Raw genomic sequence first — 16729 nt, 5'->3', positions numbered from 1 at the left:
TACGATCAATATATATATATATATATATATATATATATATATATATATATAGGTATATATAGGTATATATATATATATTGATATATATATATAAATATATATATATATATATATATATTTATATATTTATATATAATCTTATGATTATAAACTAACTTATGTTCTTAAATAATGCTGTGGAAAAATAAATCTATATATACAAATAAATTATACCATGTTGCATAATCTATTGTAAAAGGTAATAGTTTCATTATATCCCTATAATCACAATTTGTGTCATAACTACTTGGATATTACTTTTATATCCGCGTTTACAGGTATCTAGATTGGAATACTTGGTCGTCGATTTTTGGTTAATCATTTGAATATTCGCGGCGGCTCGTGAACGGAATAGTTAGAAGAGTTGTCGTCAGATGGTGATAGTGGCGGGCACATCCGCAGAATCAAAAAAGACAGCTGGGAAGTGTAACATCACACATCGATTCGGCGGCCCTGCAAGCTCGAAAAACTTTCCGTTTCCGCGTTTCTTGCGGCTGCTGATGTTTCTTTACAAAGTAAGCGGTAGTTTGTTTTCGTTGGTTTGATAGGAACGTGTGTGGTGCGGTGTAGAAAGTGACCGTTCTACGAACCGATGTGCTGATAGAAACGTGACTGTTGGTTATGCGGTGGTTCCTGTCACGAACAGCAGCCCTTGTTCAACCCCTGTTTCACGAGTCTCGCTGCGACGAAGGAGGGAAGCTCTGCATGATACAAGCGTGGAGGTCACTGCATTGCGGTGAGTACAATGAACGCTGCTGCTTACTTTCACCGATATATGTATATTTCAGTAGTCGATTCTTTCTCTGTAAACCGATACAAACTAACGGGGTTCATTACCCTCCGTAACAAGCATGGTGTACGTCTGCAATTTCAATACAAATATGTAGTCGGAGCGTGTTTCATCCATTATTTCTCTTTCTTCGTGCTTTATCGCTCGAAGCGATATACGCATTTTATCGAACGGAAATTTGAAAAAAACGCACATATCCGTATCATTTCTAGAACGTTCATTTCCGGTGAACCGAATGATTTTCGAGCGGCACGAGGATAACGTAAGAACGAAGCGTGTCAGCGAGTTTTCATTCATAGGATGTGTGACTCATCAACATAGCCTGAGTTAGAAAACAATTTCGATAAGAAACCCCTGTAACACGGCGTATCGAGATCGAAATTCGTTAGGTTCGCGGTGCGATTAAAATCTCTCCCCTGTATCGGTATGGACGGGGGCATTGAATTTTCGGACAGTCCGAAGCCACGTAAGTACGTGTGCATCAAATATTTGTATGCGCACGCAGAAGCACACGTAAACCTCGAAAGTGTCGACGACACCGTTGACACTGTGCTGCAAATCATTTCCACGATCGTAATATGAACTTTCCTCGTGACGTTATATCCTCGATGGTTACGAGATAAAAGCGTTCTCGATTAATATATAAGGGAACACGCCGGTGTCCGCACGGTAGAAAAAGGTCGAGCATCAAAGGAACAATTACCAGCCGTGAAATCTGTTTTATCTCGTAATATTACCAAAGTGTTTTATGCAATGTACCTAGTTGGTAAACGATAAATGTAGACGGGGGAAAATAGAGGCGCTCCATGCATGGGTAAATTGTGGAAAGTGCGTTAAACTCCTAACAGGGTCTCGCGGTTCGTGTGTCCAAGTATATCTGTAATCGATTCGCAGGATCAAAAAATTCCGGCCATTGTCGTAGTCCCGATAATATAGGTAGGGAGGAAAGATTTTTTCTCTGGGATGAAACGACGAACCGTCGATTCCTGACTTCTTGGAATTCTGTCAGCTGCTATAACCGTTGTCGTGTAACGCTAATGCAGGCTACGTGCTTGCCTGTAACAAAAGCATCGTCGTCTCCGTCGTTCATCGGTACAAGCTGACACGAGCGACGTCGTTATCCGGTGATTGTTGGTTCTCCTCGCATTCTCGGAATATTTATCAACGCGGTACACTACAGGAACAATCGCATTTGTACATACCAGTCAAGCATCTTTAATAATGGGAAATGCGATTACACGCAGGGCCGTATTGATTTTGGGCGCAAGCTGTGGTGCAACCCGTTTTCAACCAGTGCCGATGGAGATTAATGAAAAGACACGTGAATTCCCTTTCCGCGTACTCTTCGTTCGCTACCTTCGTTGCGAATGCTCGCTTACCAATCCGAGTGTTCCCTTAAAAGTCTTCTTTTCTCTCTTTTTTTTTTTTTTTCATCCGAAATCTGTAAACGTATCTTCGATAAATGGCTTTTCCGTATATTTGTATATGGACAAGCTCCAAAACAGTCGGGTACACCGCTGTCTCGCCGCGTTTATTCGTATCGCGTCTTTGAGGTCGAGTGGAGGGTAGTTTTCGATTCGTCAGTTTTAAGGTACGGCCAATCGTCGACGACATTAATACGATTACGGTCATTGCTCTGCAAGTATCGTATGTTTCTTACGTGCTTGGGAAACTTGGTTGAAATTCAACGAATCCCTTCAATCTATTTACGTTCGCTAAATTGACACGGAGTTATCTAGTTTTGAGGTTGCGCCATTTAACCGAGCGAAACACGTGTCATCCGATTCCCTCGGCAGTTACGTCGTCTACGATAATTGTATACGTAACTTGGTGTCTCTTTAACCGCGTTAATTTATCGCAATACCAACTGGAAACGGGGTTACAGGATCATCCTCTGGGAAAACATGGACCGAAGTGTGGCCAGGGTGGAAACGGATGGGAACGAATTTTTGGCGATAATCGCGTGGACAATATTTACGTGTTTCGACGCGTATAGATTTTCCATGTCAAAGTCGTAGGTACGATCGTGGTCTAACTTGGATTACGTGGAAAGTTTGGATTGGTGATTCGCGTGGCAATGCCGTAGCGTATTCGGAGGTAGTGGTCTCATGTTCGCCACGATTTCTCGTTCCGTTTCGCTTTGGCCCTCGCGTCGATGCTCCTCGTCAATACGTTTACCGGTCAATCGTTATCGACTTTCCTTTTGCACGGCACCCTTTGTGCGCCGGGTTCTCGCATCAGTGATTCACCATCGCTACGGCACGATAACAATATTTTGTCGACCGATAACGCGATCTTCCCGGACAAAGGGGAACAAGGAGACGACGGGGGTGGCCACCTTAAGCCGTTTGTTCTCGATCTCTTCCTCGCAGGGTTGTTCCGTGTTTCTTCGACGTTCCGTCGAGTTTAAAGGGATGAAATACCGTTCGTTTTATTTTTTCTCCCTCCGACCATCAGATTACCGTCTCGGCTGTGTCCCTTCCGCTTTAGACGCGTCCTTCACGTGTTCTCGACGTTTCGCGATCAAATACCTTCGATCGAGTACGTCTGTTGGCGTCTTAGATTCGAAACGCGATAAATAAAAATAAAGAATGTCGTCTTTCGAAAGAAGACAACAAATAGGGTGGTGGGAAGTGGGAAAGTCAGCCAATATATATCGTGGTAGAAGGACAAGCGGTGTATTAAAAAAGCTAAACTTATCGCAACAATAACAGTTTTTCCAGAGCCGGGGTTTCGACGTAGAGCCATTTTGTTGGTTCGTAAAAAAGCGGTTCTATTCAGGGACACACGGGGCCGGGTCGATTCGGCGTCCGGGCAAGCCGATTCGTAAAACTGCCGTTAACCGGCAGCCGGATAAAATTCTTTTTACCACGAGAAAAACTTTGTTCGCTAGAGGGCGAACGAAAGAGAGAAGCGAAAAGAAGCGAAAGCGTATCGCGAAAGATGCGCCTCCAGTGTGTTGGTCGTTCCATCAAAGTCGCCCGTTCAAGGCCGGTCAGGGATACGTCGTTTTCGTCGCTAGCTGATCGTTCTTGGTTGCGCGATCAATCGAAGCTTTCTTGTTCCCCTTTCCCCTCGTCCTTTTGCCAATCTTGCGGCCATAGACCTCGCTGTGACAGGATCCTGACGCCCTGCCCGTGCGAAATTAACCCCGCGGTATATAGAGAGCTGAATTTGCATCGTATTTCGCCTTTTTTTTCTTCTTTTCCGCCCTTTTTTTTTAAATAGTTTTCCTTTTTTTCACTCCTCCCTCACCCCGTTCCTCCCCGTTTGTTTTTTTTCGTTTTTGTTTTAAATGAAAAGTCAGGTAGTCGTCGGTCGTCGAACGTTGACGGGCGAACGAATAGAATTCTTGAAATTGTGCCCCCGTTTTTGCGTCGAGCGCGTTCCGCGTATTGTGTACCAGACGTGAAAAAAAGATATACATATGGTATTGTTAGGTAGGAATTTTCGATCGCGTTTGTAGAACGTGCGAGCCGGAAGCGGTGCCGTTGCTGCAACTTCGGAATCGCGAGATGCGAGTGTGAATAGAATTTCTAAGGTGCGCGATAAATTTGACCGAGTGTCAGAGATGATCAGCGAAAATAGTCGCGCGGACAAACTCCGATGCTGTTTTCCGTCGATAGGTTGGTTCGTGCTATCGTAGGAGCAAATACTCGCATCACGGTGTTGCCTTGTGGCAGCCTGAAAGCTGCTCGTGAATCGGCTCGACTACGACTTTCACGGGATCGCGCATGCATCCCGACATCTCACCTCGCCTATATATTACTCCGTGGCAATGTAGACGCGTGTGTATAGCTTATCAGTGGAGACTGAGGTCTCTCTCGAAAATGGATGCAATTCCAGGGGCGTACCGAGCGTTCCGCACGCGTTTAGTACCGCGATCTTCCACCGTGGGTACATATGTGTATACATACATAGACCAGGTCCAAACCTAATATCGTGTTTTGACCTCTCCTTCTCTCACAAATACACCGCCGTCGCTTGCTCTCTCAGTCAACCCCTCTGCTTACTGCCAACCCCTCTTCCCATCCTCCTTCCTCTTTCTCCGCTTCTCTCTCCGGGCGTAATCGTCGTCCTCATCCATTCGCCTCCCTGTCCCTGTCTCGCTTTTGTGCTTGCATAGGACGACACCCACAGGCAGTCACCGGCACACAAGTTTGATGTTTACTGGCTGCGGTGGTGCGTATCGTACACACTCGCGTATGCACAGGCACAAAGTGTTAAAAAGCTCGTGTAACCGCAATGCGGATATCTCGTGTGCCTATCGTCGCGCGTATGCAGATCGTGATAGCTTCCCTCTGATTCGGCGCTCGTTGTTTTCTTCCAATCGGTCGCCGCAAACCATCGAACTCGATGAACCCTCTACCAGATTTTCCATCCGTCCCTCTGCGTCGCTGTGCCTGCCTTTGTCGAGTTTCCACGCACGGTCAATCGTTAAGGCGTCCCACGCGCACCTTCCAATCGTTCCACGATCATCGTCTTGCGAGAAATCTTTTTAGCCAACGATCCGATCTCTTTTCACGACGATTCCTTGGAAATCGAACCGGTGCATAGTTTCCACCGCGTATCACGAATTTCCTCTTGTCTCTTGTTTAATTCTCGCGACCACGTGTTTCTCTCGTTCCTGTCTTTCTTCCTTGTCGCTGTTGGCTACCATTATAGTCGCGCGACAAGAGCCCCGTAGAAAATAGAAGTTTGATTGGAACAGAAGGAATTCCAATCAGAATCGCTGATTCGTCGGGCTGTGTCGTCGACTGTCACTTCGTCGCTGTTGCCACTGTCGGCGCTGCGACTAAGAGCACCAGGAAGAAACGACATCGGCTTCCCTCGTAAATAACATTTGCTTCTCCGCGTACAAACGAAGTTACGACCGTGGAACTTTGCATGAAACGAAAGACACACCGTCGGATGGGAAACGGAAAGAAAGAAACGACGAGTAACGAAAGGGTGCACTGGTTGTTGCACGCAAACAAACGCCGATTTACACAGCGTCGAAGACTTCGTCGAAGTATCTCGGAGAAAATCGAGGAATATGCATACCGAGAAGCCGCGGCTCGCGAAAGCTCCGCCCCGTTATCGGTTTAACTTATTTGTAGACGCGCGTAGGGCGTCGAGTCGAAACGGGCAAATCGGTCTGCGCGCACCTGTAAATTCTGCTTCATGCAATTACAGTTTCTCGCGAAATAGTACAAAAAATTCTTTCGTATGAGGAATTGTGAACATTTGCAACGACAGGAGGGCACGTGTAATTGTCAGCGCCCGATGGTAGTAGCGCGTTAACGTTATTGGGAGACCCGGACAGCGCCGGATTCGCACATTTTTTTTTTTTTTTTTTTTTTTTTTTTTTGAAAAACGCAGAAAGATAAGACACGCCGCTGTGTTTCGTCCGTATAAACCGGAACGACGAAGGACCCCGGTGGTGGTGCTTTAAAGAATTTAAAGAATCCATATGGGAAGAACCAAAATGCATGCTACGAAGGCGCGACACGAGCAGAAACGAAAAGTCACGGTGCTGGTAACAGGATTTATCGCGTTCTTAGATCGTGCATCATGATACCCGGTGAATTTACAGCTCGTTTCCGTGCACTAGGGAAAAATCGATGAAGTGTTCTGCTCGAGAATATTGGAAGAGACTTTCGACCAAGAATACCAAACGATTTTCGTCGAGACTGGCCCGGATCTCTGTTTCCGGATATTTTCCAGTAAACGAGGATATATTTTTACTCGTGTATCGTTTACGAAATACCGCGCAACTTTTCAAATATATAATGTGCCGAGGCAGAATCAAGGTGTTTGTAGCTTGTTGCTGAAAATCGAGGAAAGCATGCGGTGAAAACGATGTTCCCAAACGTTTCGTGCTGAGGGAAAGGAACAGGGGAGAGGCTGGTAAAAGCGAGGACCGGAACGCAGGAAGCAACGAACGGAAAGAGCGAGATAAACCGAATGCGTTAAGCATTCATGCAGACGTCGGGGTAGCACCGATTTCGTCGATATTTCGGTCTTCTCCACTCTGGCTTTCCCCTTGGCCCCTTCGAATAGCGACGGCAACGTTGCTGTACTTTCGGACGCGACTTAATCACCGTGAAGGCTTCCCTTCTGCCAGTCAACGAGAAAGGATCCGGTCTTTATCTGGACTGGCACACGTTGCGTCGCTGTTGGGATTATTCTGTATCCATTCAATTGCTTCGTTAATTTTGTTCGTCGAATTACGGTAGCATTGTATCCGGACGCGATCAATATTTAGCCAAAACTATCTAACTATCTATCTATCTAGCTTTACCTCTTCGTTTAGCGCGATGTATAGAATTTTTCACGATACAGCCACATTAGGAGGATTAGGTCGCGCAACGATGCGATGGCTAGTGAACGCGAGGCGCGTAGACGGGAATTGATAATTCACGAGAATTGTGCTACTAATATCGAACGATCAGTTCGACAGAGATAAACCTGTCGGCAAACGGATGTTAGTTCAGGTTAAGCATCGCGAGACAAGGTACAATTCGCATCTCGAATCTATTTCTACGTGTTCGATTTTTACGAGAGTCGAGATGTTAGAAGCTGAACTAACCAATTGCCACTCCTTCGTCAAATTACCTGCTGCGAACGCTGTTCGCTCAATGGTATCGTTTCGATCAGCATGGTCCCTAACGATCATTTACTTCGGAAACATCATCGTCGACTACGCGATTCCTGTAAACGTTTCTAAGGAGTTCCCTAACGAGTCCGTGAACAACGTCCATCTCGAATCTCCACGAACAATGGAGTTGTACGTATTCGTCGAGACTTCGTCCTATATATTTACGTTGCTTCTCCATCGAGAAGGAATTTTAGCGTCGAGGAACTTCCAAAGAACAAGCAACTCTAGCGACGAAAAACAAGAAGAGAAATTTGTTGCGACTGCTCAACCAGGTGACGATCGGTCAGGTTGCAACTGATCGGTCGATATCGCGAACCGTGAACGCTATTAACGTTCAAGGTGGAAGTGGATTAAAGATGCCGAGTAATGTTACGTATAATTGATTTATGTGCACTGTTTAATACAACACGAAGAGTGTGACGCTCGGACGAAGACTGGATTAAGATTCCTTGAAGAAGCTTCACCTGGTCCTTGTATTCTGATTCTCCGTCCCCCGGGTTTCCCTTCTTATCATGGTTTTTATGGGATGGCAATCTATTCTTTCCAATCTTGTAATTGTATACCCTCGTGCGCGCATATTCTCTGATGTTGCTGATTGATACCAGATGTTTACTTTAGAGCGGATCCAACGAGCACTTGGTCTCTTGCTGAGGCCTGTGTCGTAAGATTTACAAGTTGAGAGGTAGGAAATTCGGACTTTCCCAAAAAAGGCAGATGTGCTGTTCGAGCCGTAAGCGGATGGCCATTCCAAATCCCGAACAAAATTAAAAACGGAATTTCAGGGACAACAGCGAACGAGTAACCACCGAAAATAGAATTTTGCTAATAAAGGAACAGTTGAAGCGCGGAGAAAGCAAATGTGACAAAAAGAGGCGAAGGCGACCGCTGGTCGGAAGGAAAGGGACGCTTTCATGAATGAAAACACGACGGACAGATTTCTGAACGTCCTTGAATGAAAACAACCTTGAAATTCCTAGGGTTTTAAGGGTCACGCGCTAGAAATCTGAGAATGCCAGTTTTAAGTCCTGTATGACTAAACTACAAAGTTAGGAAAACGCGATACGATATATGTACGTAGTACGCGAACTTATTAGTCGACGCGTGTTTAACGTGGTAACCGGCGCGCTGTTCGAACGTTTCGCGTTTTCTTTCGAGATAGAACGAATCTACTTGTTTCTTCGTGCAATTAACGAGAAAGTTTCTTGCTGCGATAATTTGATCGATCAGAGCGGTTCTCTTTGACCTCGTTTCTCTATACAAAACCTTGCGCGTATATGTTATTGAAATTCACGCGTGGCGTATATACAAGCGTACGACGTGCACCTATGTATATTGTGTACGATGAATTTCTGCATCAGGGATTACGTACAGTTGACCCATATGCATGCGTGGTAATCGGAACTTTAGTCCTGCCTCGTACTTCATAAATATGCTACCTATAGCCATCAAATTCTAAACACGCGATTACGGTTATGGCTTTATTCTCCGCCTGTATAACGACGATCGCGTACGCAAGCTTACCAATAAAGCCTGTCGGAGCCCATATTTACGCGGCTTTCGATTTTTCATCGTTTCTCGAGCGTACCGAGATTGCGCGTAAAAATTGCAACGTACTTCAAGTAACGACAAAGTCGCGCCGCGTCGCGCAAAGAGGAAAAGGAGTTCGGGCAAACGGAGTTTTTCTGGTTTTCCTTCTCCTCTCGAAAACTCGTTCGGAGCTCGTTGAACCTTCAAATGCTCGTCGCTGTACGACTAATTACTATATGTTGTCGTTAGAGAAATTATGTAAAGAGATACGCGGCGAATCCGTGCTCGTACACGCTCGTGCAAAAGATCGGTGGCACGGCGAGTGCGCTTCGAGACCTATTCACCCTAATGTTTTTTCCCTCCTTGTGCGCTTAGTTGTAGTATATTCCGTTCTTCCGTCCGCTTGCTCTTTTGCGCGAATGTTCCCCGTAATTACTTCTTGCGTTTCGCGCGAAATGTGCGTCACCGCGAACGAGACGCAACGAGTTAGATGTATACACGCGACTAGCGATATATTTATCGTTTCCAGACTCGCTAGCTCGCGACGCTCGCGGAATCTTCTTTCGCCGTTGCTCTTCCCCTCTTACCTTTCTGTCTTCCGGTTTGTTAGTTTCTCTGGAATAATTTGATCGCGTCGCGATACAAGTTCCACCAGCGTGCGATGTACTTTCGCCGCGACAAACGTCTCCGCCGAAATTCGTTTCATCGTTTAACGCGTCTCTTCGTCGTTTCTTCTTCGATGTTGTTTATCCGGATCGCCTTGACTTTTACATGGAAAGAAACACACGCCCCCTCCCTCTTCCGTGGACGTACGATTCCAAAGCTTTCGGCGTTAACCTACGTGAAATTTGCGCGAACGCTTAAGAAGCGATCAAATTAAACTCGCCTCGACGGAACTCGTTTCTCCTCCGCTATTTTTGTTATCTCCGTACTTAACGATGCATAATATAATCTCCGCCCGTTATCCGTCCCGCCATTCATTTCGCGTTAGCACCAAAGCTAGGAGTCTTATCCCGTCGAGCAGTGTGAAGCTTTATGAAAAAAGAAATCGTCCTATCGTTGGCGCCCCGTCGACTTCTTCTATTTTCCTCCGCTTCTATCTCTCGGTGACGCGGTTTTCTGCTTCCTTCTCGGCTTCGACTCTCTCCCTTTCTCCGCTCGCCAGTTGACATTATTCCGTGTATTCGCTGTGTAGAGAAATGCTTAGCCAGCACTTAGCTTCACGCGGAATAGCTTTGAATCTCTTGCCTCTATGCGCATAACCACTCTGCAGACTGAATGAAACTACGATGCATACAGCTCCGTTATGTGTTTCTCGATGGCACGCGTGCTACTACACGCTTGAACATGAAAAATGGCCGCACATCGCAGTGGATTAACGCGGATACGAGTCGACATTACGTGGCAGACGGACGGTTCGATGGCGTTGCGAGAATCACGAGAATTGGGGTGTACTCGAAAAAAAGAACTTATCCGTGGACGGGGGGAAACTCGGAAATCCAAAGTAAGAAGATTTGTACGAATAAGTTTGTCGGGGTGGCGGTGCGACGCTCGAGTTCGATACGGCACGTGTATCCCGTGCACTTTGTACTTACCGCGCCACTAACCCCGCTAACTTATCCCCGTGGCTCGTGACCCGTGCAAATCGTAACACGCGTGTCTTCGACGTTACTTACACGCGCTCCCTATGAATCTGCGTTCGGGCAATTTAGGTTAAATACCGAGTTAACGCCTGAAAAGACGATGGTGCTTAAATAGAGGCGAGGGGTGGGCGGCGCGTGCGATTCTTCCTGTACACGTGTACGGAGTTCTGTTCGTGTTTCGTACCACGGAACGCCTGAACCGACCTACGGTTGCCGGAAAGATTCCATCGGCTGGGTTCGCTGCACGATGGGCTTCCTCGGAGTTTCTTTTTTTTTTTTTTTTCCTCGTGACTGCCATGCTTTCCCTTGGTGGATGCATAGGTAACGAATGAGGCGCACTCACGCGAAAGAAATTGCGTGTATTCGAACGTTACGTGCGGTCCTTCCCGTTCTCGTTCTTATTCGCGTCCTTGTTCCCGGCCTCGTCTTCGGTGTGCGCCATTTCCGTACAAGTGCCGCGCACACGCGGCAAAAACTAATTTAACAGGAACACATTTTGTCGCGACGAAAATTGGCTATGCGCCATCGAAAATCTCGTAACTACTTTAGTTGTTTCGCACGCGCTATTTCCTCCAGGGTGTTTTCCCCTTCTGGCACCAAACTGCCTTTAATTCCGTTTCCAGTGTTTTTGCTCGCAGCAGCCCGCTTTCGTTGTAATCGAATATCTCGGAACGCTACGCGTTTGATCGGCAATCAGGACGCGCTCTCCGCGTCGCTATCTTGCGACGTCGCGATTTCAGTTTGTTTTACGCGTCTCCATACCTGCTGAGCGACACAACTTGCGCATTTTCGCGCCAGCAAGATCGCAAAGCAAAGTCGATTCCGGGTATAACGCGTTTCCACGTAAATCCACGCTACGAAAGTTTGGCCACAACGAAGTAACCGTCGGGCTAATAGATTTGTATGTTTATTGCCTCTGCACGGTCTGCAGCTTGGTCGTTATATCGCGTGCAATTTATTCGCGTATACGTCGTCGAAGATCGTATGTCGGATGCGCGAGCGCGGGCGCCTTGTCGTCGGGACGTCTCACCCTTCGCATCACGGGACAACGAGCTACTTTGCCCAGTTGGCAGGCTTCTCTTTGGATCAAGAGACGTTGCAATGGAGATTCGTGAAACGCTACTCCCCTCTTTCTTTTTTTCTTTTTCTTTCGTCTGTGCTCTTCTTTGCAGCTTGGGGAAGGGGAATACGCTCTTCGACTTCGCGTCTTCATCTTGCACACGCAAGCCTTCGAATGCCGCCTCTCTCTCCGTGTCTTACGTTTCAACTCGAAATATCCTCGAGAATTGGAGAATGTCGAACGCGCGATACGAAGTCGACCGTTGGAATTTTATTTTCCATACTCGTAACTGGATACTAACAATAAGCGCGGAAGAAGGTAGAGGAAAAAAAAAGTTTCGATGGTTTCTTTCGTTTTATGATCTTGGGACGCGTTTTGCTCGTTAGTTTGGATGTAAAGAAAGAGGGTGGGCCGTCGCTATGTCGCGTCGCGGTGCATCTTCGGGGGTCACTTTAGCCAGCGTGGCGCGGCGCGGCGCGGCGCGGCACGGCGCGAGAAATTCCTATCAGGAAAGGAAACATCGAAACACACTTTTGTGAAATATGGGACGCCGGCTGCGACGCGATGTTTCCTCGAATATGAAACGGTAAACTGGAGACCGTTTTATTCGGTAATGTCGCAAGCGCGCGTGCCTGTAAAATCCGCGATATAAATAACGAAGAATCGATGGAAAGTGAGCGGACACGCGGCATTCGATAGACGATTAAGAGTAAAAATTAGTCGAATTTCCCATATTGCCAACACCGTTCGGTACGACGCGTATCATTCATCTCGTTCGGTATCGAACGAAAAATTAACGCCGTGTAATTAACCCTTCCACCCTGTCGGGCCGATACGCTGGCCACGTTTAATTTCACTAATTATACGTGACCAGTAGGGATTAGCTGGCTGTCAGAGCCAACAGCCACGTCATTATGCGATATCGTTCGGAACTAAAAGGATTAAAATCGCGCAACAGAGAAAAAGATAGGTATGTATTAAGCTCGGCAAATACAAGGCGCAGCGGAACGGCGCTGGCAAAAGATATTGAAAAGACTCGAAAGAGTTAAGCAGCGGGCAAAAATCAGACAGAAAAGTCGATGCAACCGGTATGCCATGCATTGAATGAGGGCGCGGTGCACGGTGTTAGCCGAGTGCATCTGCACATCGTGCTGCAACAAGGTAGCCTCTTCGTCTCCCTCCCTTTTCCCCTCCTCCTTCTCTACCGAGGTTGCATTTACAAGAGGGCCGCTCGTATTTCCATCCTCGATGCCTGCTGAAAACCGAAACGCCTATGCTTCCTTCCTCTTTCTCGTCCGCCGACGAGATCGGTTCGTCGAACGATGCTGAAAACATCGTCGATACGCCGAGGCTTTTCATATTAGAATTTTTAAATATTCAACAATGCATCGTTTTTGCTGAGAATACCAGGCGCCTCTGCCCCCTCTTTATCTCTCCTTCTCTCTCTCTCTTTCTCTCTCTCTCTCTCTCTCTCTCGCCCTTGCTCTTCCTCTACTTTCGACGCGAGCACGTTTATATACGTGATCGATCTCAGCTGCGTTCCCTCGATATTCTAATATCGCAATGATCTTCTCGGATAAATTACATTTTATACGACGTTTCGTGATAAATTAGGTTTCGCCCACGTTCGCACAACAATGGCACGGTATTCCTCGGCGATGAATTTTTCGAGGCGCGTCCCGCTTTTAGCGACAAACATCGAAATTGAGAAACAACGAGAGAGTTGTACGCACCGTCGAGTTTCGAGCAACGATCGCGTCCTGACGTCACAAATTTCGCGTAATCGTTTGAAAACATTCTACCAACCATCTACGATGGATGCCGTTGTCCGGCAATGACCGTTTCAGGCTGCGACTCGAACGTTGACCGGTAACGCTGCGATTCGGAGTTCGAAGCGTAGCGACCAAAATGGAATCGTCGCTTTGCTGCCGGATGGTATCGTCGGCATCCTAACGTCGAGATAATCTTCCACGATTTTGCCTCGAGTCGTGGCTCGATGTTTCCGGTGTTCCTCGTTAGCGACCGCTTCACGGTATTTCACTCTAGCGAGTATTCGATTTTTGAGCTGACTACCCCGAGAGCGTCGGCATCGTGCCAGCGTTTCCACCGGTGGATTACAATTTTTAAATATTCAACGCCCTCCGCGAGGAAATACGAGAACGGTCGATGTCAGCCACATCCTCGATGCTCTGATATATCGCCACGATCTTAGATTGTGAAGCGCGTTTCGCTCGTCTGCCGAGATGTTTTAAATGTTGTATTTCGTGATAATTCACGGCCTCGAGAAGAAGTCGAAGAAACTCTTTCGTTGACCGATTCTCCCCTACAACGCTACGTATCTGCGATCTGTTTTTCGAATTCCAAGCATCGTCTGGAAGTTTGGTGGTCGGATTAAAGTTTCAAATATTGAACGGTGCGTTGTTGCGTCGGCAAGATACAACGACTTGCCACGGTTTTCGATAGTCACGCGCGATACTTGGCACGGATATCCAAAGAATACGAAATCGGGCACAACTATAACACGGCATACGCAGTCGTATTCTTCTACGGCGTTCCTGAAAATATTTCTGCTCCAGCTGAAATCGCAGAACCGATCGGTCGTTATGCTTGAAGACGGTCCACCGTTTCCTCGGTCGATTCGCTCGTGGAGTGAGAAGTTTTGACGGCGGCACGGTGGTGGGTGCCAAGTAACTTTATTGAAAAGTATCTAGGTAAGTCTCGAAGAACAAAGGTAGTGCTTCTCCGCGCGATTCTTCCTCTTTGGTTCGCGCTCCGTATCCCTCTTTCTCTGACTACAGCTTCGTGCCCGGCCCTGAACGGAATATTGCCTTTTTGTCGTCGTGCAAGCAAAATCCTTTCCTCCTGCTCGAACACTCGCTGGAAATTGACTCTGCTTATATCGGCTTACCCACGGCTTTGCAGCCTCTTGGCCTGCGTTTCCCTTTCTCTTCTGCTCGTCGTGACGCGTCGTTCTCCTCTCTTCGATTGCCTTCTTGCCGCGCTCCAGGTTTTCTCTTTCGGTTTCATCGGGCCGCGCCTACCGTCTGTCGCGGGGCCCTTTGTAACGTCGTTCTCGTCCCATCTTCGCTCGAGAAAGCCAAACTCCGCAACCACGAAGCCGACGTCGGAACCCGTGTGCGATGGCGCCAGGGCCAACGGTGCCGCCGCGGAATCAATTTTTCCGTGCTCGGGGGACGATCTTCCCGCATCGAAGAATTTTATTTCTCGTCGAATCGTTCCCGATCGAATGAATAATTCATCGTTAAGAAATTTCGAAGATGCTCCATTGCGCCTGCACTTGCCGTCACGCGACCACCGTACGGGTATATCGGACTTATGCCCCGTAGCAGACACTCGTGCTCTGGCTGTTGCGAATTTGCACGGAAATCCCACGCGTGTTCTTTTACTGTCTCGCATCAACCTCGATATATCTTCTTTACGGGCGTTCGCGTTTGATTCATTTTTACAGCGAAATCTTTTTTCGTCACGTGTATACAAGGCGTAATGGCATTCTTGGGAGTGTAGCGATGCGAACATCTGGTATCGATACGCGTAATTAGACTTTTGATTCCTGTGACTTCTGCCGAGACACGCCGTATACGCCGGATAATGTGACACAGGCCGGTCGGGTATATGGGTAACCGCGTATCGTAGACAAATATCTCGCTCCTTTCTGGTCGCATCTGTGTAAGCTGTGCCACCAATCGTGCACGTGGTGCTCGATGACTCACAGTCCCGTGCACTTTTCTTACCCTCCACTAATATTCCCTACGCCCTTTTTCCACGCTGTGACTCGGCAGAGCGGACGTTATCGTTCCTTCCGTGGGAGAGGCTGTGACGCGTATTTCTAGAAGAACTTTCGTCTTCGTTCGATCTGGCTGCCGGGACTTGCGGTAGTTAGCCGCGCGTAGTTTCGTTTTCGTATTCGCTCTCGTGGTCGTAGACTGTATTAACGGCGCTCCTTTCAACCGTTTTCGGCCTGGAAAATCTCTCTTGGAGTTTCATAAAAATTTGTTTGGCGCGAGAAGAAAGAGCTACTTTCCTCGTGCTATGTCTGTAAAGTATGCCACTTTACAGTCTAACGTGTTGCGGATGCATCGGGATTTTCTTCGCAACTTTTTCTCGCAGCACTCGAGGCGTGTTTCCAGTTAATTCGAGCGAAGTGCTTCGAAGGTTCGTAAATAGTTGTGGAAACATAGCGAATGCGAGCAACAGAGACGACGAAGGAGGGGAGGAAATGAGAAAAAAGGAGAGAGAGAGAGAGAGCATAGAGACGAGGGTGGTGCCTCGGTTTGATTTTCTATACGTTTAAGAAAGTTTTGGACTAATTTTGCCCCTCTTTCTCTTCGATGCCGTGTTTCTTTCTTTTTTTTTTTTTTTTTTTTTGACATGGAATTTTGTATAAATAGCGAAAAAGATAAAATATCCTGGGCGCAATCGGGAAATCGTCTATGCGACTTCTCGACAGCGATAAAAACTATTTTCTACTTTAATTTCCCTGCCTTGGTTTCTTTTCGCCAAAATTTTCAACGTTTCTTTGTCTCGTTGCCAATTTAAGGTATAGTTGTTCGTAATGGTTTGTCACGTTTCTCGTTACGGTACGTTTGCGTTCCTCAAATGTTTGCCAAACATGTTTCCATGTTCGTAGTCAACTTTATCCCGCGGTGATATTAAAAAATGTTTGCATTCTCTCCCTCTTTGTTGGCTGTTTGCTAGCAAATAGCTGCATATAGAGAGAAAAAGAGACGGAGGAACGTCGATGAGACATTTGCATTTATTCCAGCGTTTCGCGTCATAGATTTTTGCCTTCAAATTTTTGATTCCGTATCGTGAAATCAGGTCTTGGCGATACATTTGAGCTGCGTCTATACGCAACATCTAACGTGTACGTCGATTTTCGACCCTGTCAATTTGTCATTGACGATGATCCACCACTCCCTCGACCCTGTGTCTGCGTCCGTTCCCCTCTGCTGCCTACTTGATCGGTCCAATCGAAGTTTGATACTCGGTCCGTGCTTTTATTACCTGCA

The 16729-nt window shown here is 47.0% G+C and overlaps 1 protein-coding gene across 2 annotated transcripts in view; it reads left to right on the top strand.

Annotated features, from left to right (window-relative positions):
* Window positions 1-403: 403 nt before the first annotated feature.
* LOC132910419 (semaphorin-1A) overlaps window positions 404-16729 on the top strand; it is a 146141-nt gene continuing 129815 nt past the window's right edge. Inside the window, exon 1 of one of the 2 annotated variants that reach the window (XM_060966104.1) lies at window positions 404-775. The gene's annotated coding sequence lies outside the window, so the exon portion shown is untranslated. The remainder of the gene's footprint in view (window positions 776-16729) is intronic. The other variant, XM_060966103.1, reaches the window with a different exon arrangement.

This window comes from Bombus pascuorum, chromosome 9, assembly GCF_905332965.1.
Source record: "Bombus pascuorum chromosome 9, iyBomPasc1.1, whole genome shotgun sequence".
Lineage (NCBI taxonomy): Eukaryota > Metazoa > Arthropoda > Insecta > Hymenoptera > Apidae > Bombus > Bombus pascuorum.
This window is presented reverse-complemented; position numbering and strand designations above follow the sequence as displayed.